General features: G+C 32.6%; 1 long non-coding RNA gene across 1 annotated transcript; it reads right to left on the bottom strand.

Annotated features, from left to right (window-relative positions):
* Positions 1 to 1,666: 1,666 nt before the first annotated feature.
* LOC134239390 (uncharacterized) lies at positions 1,667 to 5,120 on the bottom strand. The gene is made up of 3 exons (XR_009986219.1): positions 4,981 to 5,120; positions 4,220 to 4,482; positions 1,667 to 2,270 (listed from the first exon to the last, which is right to left on the bottom strand). It is a non-coding gene; the product is annotated as an uncharacterized LOC134239390 (long non-coding RNA).
* Between the last annotated feature and the right edge of the window lie 651 nt (positions 5,121 to 5,771).

Raw genomic sequence — 5,771 nt, 5'->3', positions numbered from 1 at the left:
CACCCAAAAACTGTCAATTTTCTGTACGATTTTAACTTAATATGATGATTAAAAATATTCTTAGCCAAAAATATTGGAATTCGCGTTGCTGAGTGATCTGATAAGTAACATTAAGATATTTTCGAATGAAGTGACTGTACAGAATCAATCACGTTTCATTCTTAATTTTTAAGTTAAGATGTTTCTAGAATTTCCAAAATGATTTTATTGCAAGGTATAAAAATCCAGTATTTAATGCTTTAATACTAAATTTGATACCAAATCTAAGGAGACATCTTAACAACGAATCTTCTAATGTCGTCTACGCAATAGAATATACCATTTGTAAGCTGATTTACGTTAAGGTTTCACTTGATAAAAGACTATGAAGGCAAAGATTTCAACAGATTAACAACAGATGTAAATTAAGACCTTTATATTCGTTTAATCATCTTGTCAAATTTACCTTATCATTCTACTGTGTCAATGAAAGTTAAATCTCTATGAATGATTTATTATTATACTAGGAGTCAATCATTATGTATACACCAATCCGTGAAAAAAGAATAATACTGGATTAAGAGACCGGACACCACCTTTCATAGGAAAGCAATGGCATTTTCTTTAGTGAAATATATTGAGATAACTAACAGTATTCAAGTTCAGAAGTCCATTCAAACAATACAAATAACACGGATCCTCGGTGTGTAAATAATGGCTTAACAACGAACATGAAAAACGCTAGTCAGCATTTAACTTTATGATAGATTGTATTTGTTAATGAGGTCATTAAATTGATAACTGTTGATATTCCCGTTTTATCATCTTGTTTGTCAATAACTTACCTCGTTTAAGAAATTGTTCATACAAAGAACATGTTCTTGCGTATCAAATCAATTGAGAGTGTAAATCATATTAAGATACTTAAATATTCCATTTTTTGTGGAAATTTTGACATCACAAAATTTTATCAAAATTAATATCATAAAATCATGACTTTTCAACTTTATATACAACCATTCCCCATGATAAATGAAAGTCTAGGCTTTTTGATATTATCAACAACTGGTTTTTTTTTCTCAATAAAAATGAAACTCATAGTTTGACTTACCTTTTCATTGGTCATTTGAAATTTTATTTTGTTTTAAAGGCATTCTGATTGTATTCATAAGTACTATAAAGTTGATATTTGAAAAGATGCATTAGTGTCTTATTGACAATTTTATTTGTTTTTGGTTTTTTTTTTAAATATTTGTTTTTTGAGATCAATATCTTCTAATAATCTGGTGGGTATTCCCATGGGCTCAAATTGTGCCACGTTATTAGCACATCAGAATTCATTCAAATCTAATACATGAGAAGAAGGAAATACTTGCTATGGCTCTCGCTTCCACATTTAGATTTAAAGACATATTATCAATTAACAATAGTTGTTTCCATTTATATGTCGACACGAAATATCTCAGTGAGCTGAAATAAAAAAAAACAACACCGAGTCTGACACAACCGTTTCATATTTGGATAATTTTCTGGGAAAAGACGTTCATGATAACCTCACAATAAATCTTTATGAAAAACGTGATGACTTTAACTTTTCTATGGCAATTCCCCATATTTATGTATGTATTTACCCTTATCGCCTCCATAAGGATTTTATGTTTCCCAACGAAAGACCATGCACAATCGATAAAAACTTTCCAAGACGAGGCAATCTATTAAAACTAGGTTGAAGACACAACAATATCATCAGTTTTGCCTTTACAAAAGGTATCGTCAATATAATGTCTTTGTTATTAAATGCAATACATCGTTGGATCGAATGTTGACTGAAGTTTTTAATAGAAATCAATTGTCCATTATTACACGCTGGAATTTCTGAAGATAATCCGTTTGCCCAATCATTACAAGGAGCATATTGTGAGTGTGACCAGTTGGAAGGGAATGCTTACTCCCTATTGGCACCTGATCCCCCTCTGATGTTTGAGTGGTCAGTGTTTGCCCTGCTCCCGATTTGTATTGTTTCAATGAACTTTTTAGCTTGCTAACTGTTCGTTATCTACAAACCCATTATAATATCACAGTTGCAATCAGGAGTTGAAATGTCTGTCTTTTGAAATATGATAAATTATATTATCTTATTTGCTGACATCACTTTTTTTGTTTTACAAAATTTCGCCGATCTTGAGAGAAATCCGGTAAATAATCTGATGGAATGTCAAAAAATAAAACCACAAGAAATAAAAGGAATGACAGGAATTCTAAAGGCCTGGCTCTCATTGATAAGGCACCACCTACAAATATAAATATATGTGTCATTATACATTTACGTGTATATTAAATATACCGGTATATAAATACAAATATTTCAGACTTTTTTTTACCGATTTTCCTTTTTGTGCCGTCTTATTACTTTACAATTGTCTTTATTTCTCAGATTTGACCAGTTCAGATAAATCTTACATTTCCAATGTAAAATACGCCGACAAAAAAATGAAAATATCCTATGCTTTCACCATCCCAATACCAAAAGGTTTTTTTTAAATATATATTATCAGTATCACAGGGTAGTCTAATAAACAACAAGATGTGTTTGTGAAACCCTGATGCCCCTGTATGGCAGCATATGGCGAAGTTGAAGTTTCTCAAATGCAAGTCAAACTCCAAGGTCAAAATTATTGGTATCTAAACGAAGGTCGTGTAATTAGGAATACATTTGTGAAATATGAAAGCCCAAGTACTACATGTTCAAAGTTGTAGTCAATGTGAAAAAAAAATTTAACAGGAGGTCAAACTCTTTAGTCAAGGTCAAAAATATTTCTACCCATTGAAAGACATTGTCACAATGAATACAAATATGAAGTATGAAGGCCCTAGCACCAACTGTTCAAAATTTAGAGCGAATGTTATAGTTTGGATTTTTTTTTTGTAAAAGTTGGTCAAACTTCAAGGTCAAGGTCAAGAGATTAAATTTGGTGGTATGCAAAGAAAGATCTTGACACAAGGAATGTTGAATATGAAAGCCATAGCCCCACCCACTCAAAAGTTATAGACAAGGTTAAAGATTTGCGGACAGACAGAGGGACGGACAAGGCAAAACTATATACCCCCGAATCTTCGATTACAGGGGAAATAAAAATGTACAAAGGCAATGTAAGATTCGCAACACAACTACCTGTGATCTATTTGAGTAAAATAATGAAATCAGAGTTGCTCTTCTTTTCTCTCTCATATATTCATTGCACATTTGTACAAGGTACAATGAATAGAACTGGCTTACTTTGCATATATCAGATTACTTTTTACGAAAACTTCCTACTTTAGGTTATTATTTCCTTAAATGTACAGTCTGGTCAACAGCAAGCCTGGGTGAAAACAAGAGCACGCTAAACATTGTTCCCAAAATGTACCTATAAGAATAAAAACTCATTTATAGCTTTAAAAGAAGTTGTGTATGAGTTCTATATGATGAAGATAATATTTACATTTATATGAAATTTACGAGGCGGGTGTTAGTGAACGATATATTTTCATTATTTTTATGCCCTCGTAGTCGAAGATTCGGGGGTATATAGTGTTTGCCCTGTCTGTCTGTTTGTCTGCAAAAACTTCAACCTTGCCCATAACTTTTGAATGGGCGGGACTATGGTTTTCATATTCACAGGTGTATTTGTGACAAAATCTGTCTTTGGGTACAACCAAATTTGACCTCTTAACCATGAAAATGGAGTTCGACCCACTATTACAAAAAATCTAACTTTAAACTTGGCAAACTAGAACAGTTGGTGCTATGGAGGACTGGCTTTCATACATCACATGGGTATTCGTTGTGACAAGAACTTTTAATAGGCATGAATATTTTTACCTTAACCTTAGAGTTTTTATAAACACTTTAATCTTGGCTGTGACATTTAGTACTAGGGCTTTAATTCATATTTCACAGGTGTATTCCCTGTGAACAGACCTTTCTCAGGATACCAACAATTTTGACATTTAACCTTGTATTTTGACTTGTATTTGAAAAAAACTTCAATCTTCGCCATAATCTACCATACGGGCATCAATGTTTCACAATCACATCTTGTTTTTTTAAATTCATTGTCGTGCCTCCTTATGTCACCTCTTGTAAAATTGTAATATAATTCCTTGGTACCACTGGTCAAAAAATAATTAGATTTAACAAACAAAGTGTGATACATAGTTCATGAGTCATGATCAGCTTCAGATTAAAGACCCCCTTTACCTTTGCTACATCTAACGAGCCCATATCCGTGCCCCGTGCAGAGTGGCTCATCCTCCTCTTGTGTCTGAAGCTGTTGGCAAGTGGAATTACGAAGTTCTTGAATTAAAACTATTTCTTTTTGAACGTTGAAAGTGCAGTTCCTTAAAACGCCACTTCTTAAGATATCATTAACTTTATTTCCAACAATGGAAAGCACACTTTTAATTTGTTTGTAATTAGTGGTTTCCTTTTCAAATAAGCAGGCTGCCATTGTAAGAAACCTCCTGAAAGTAAAATTAAGTTAAAGAATTAGGTTTAAAAATATTAAATATTTAAGTTTTTTTAAAACAAATTTTATTTGAAATTAAGAGTAATTCATGATAGGACAATGAGTAAAGATAACTTTAAAAATGAAATTGATAAAAAATGGGAACATCTAAAGGGCCGTTGTCTTTAACATGCAGTTTAGTGCATTCGAGCCGAGAAATTGCCTTGTGGTTATATTGTTGTACTCTGAAAATTGTACAGCTTTTCTTTAAAACAGACACTTGCTGTATTAATTAGAGTGGAACTATTCAAGGAAGATCTACAGGAGATAGGTATTCCAGCCAGTGGTCCCCAGAAACCATGTAATTTTATTCCGCAACTAATTTTCATGTTACAATGTATTAAATGCGTTCGAGACTTGCTGATTTGTTTTTCCTCACTGGGTGTACGATGTTGTTTACTAAACAAGAGAGAGTTCTCGCGTCCTCAGTTATTGCTAGATGAGTCTTACTTACAGACATTGTTCTGTAGAGGGTGGGCTGTCTGCTGATATTGATAACACTTCTGTGTCTACACACTCGAGAGCGGAAGACGGCGTTCCTGTAAATAGATGACAGAAGGAAGTTTATTCTTTTTTTTTTCCTCAATAATCAAATTTCATTAAAATTGAATTTGATATAGAGAAAATTGAGTCATCACCTTGTCATCACCTTGTTCTGTGTCATGGACATTATAATAATCAGTAGTGAACCTTGATCCTCTGCCTATACTTTGAATTAGTTTAAGAAAACAAGATGTCACTTACTTGTATAGATACATGTATCTATGTTTGACTGTTTAATGGGATGAGACTTACCTGTATATATTTACATTTGACTGTTTAGTGGGATGACACTAACCTGTATATATTCACGTTTTACTGTTTAGTGGGATGACACTTACCTGTATATATTTACGTTTAACTGTTTAGTGGGATGACACTAACCTGTATATAATTACGTTTAACTGTTTAGTATGATGACACTAACCTGTATATATTTACGTTTTACTGTTTAGTGTGATGACACTTACCTGTTTATATTTACGTTTTACTGTTTAGTGGGATGACACTAACCTGTATATATTTACGTTTTACTGTTTAGTGGGATGACACTTACCTGTATATATTTACGTTTTACTGTTTAGTGGGATGACACTTACCTGTATATATTTACGTTTTACTGTTTAGTGGGATGACACTTACCTGTATATATTTATGTTTTACTGTTTAGTGGGATGACACTAACCTGTATATATTTACGTTTGA

The sequence above is a fragment of the Saccostrea cucullata genome, unplaced genomic scaffold (assembly GCF_032062105.1).
Source record: "Saccostrea cucullata isolate Sc308-1 unplaced genomic scaffold, CSIRO_AGI_Scuc_v1 ctg20499, whole genome shotgun sequence".
Lineage (NCBI taxonomy): Eukaryota > Metazoa > Mollusca > Bivalvia > Ostreida > Ostreidae > Saccostrea > Saccostrea cuccullata.
The sequence above is the reverse complement of the archived record's forward strand: the minus strand, read 5'-3'. Positions and strand labels throughout refer to the sequence as shown.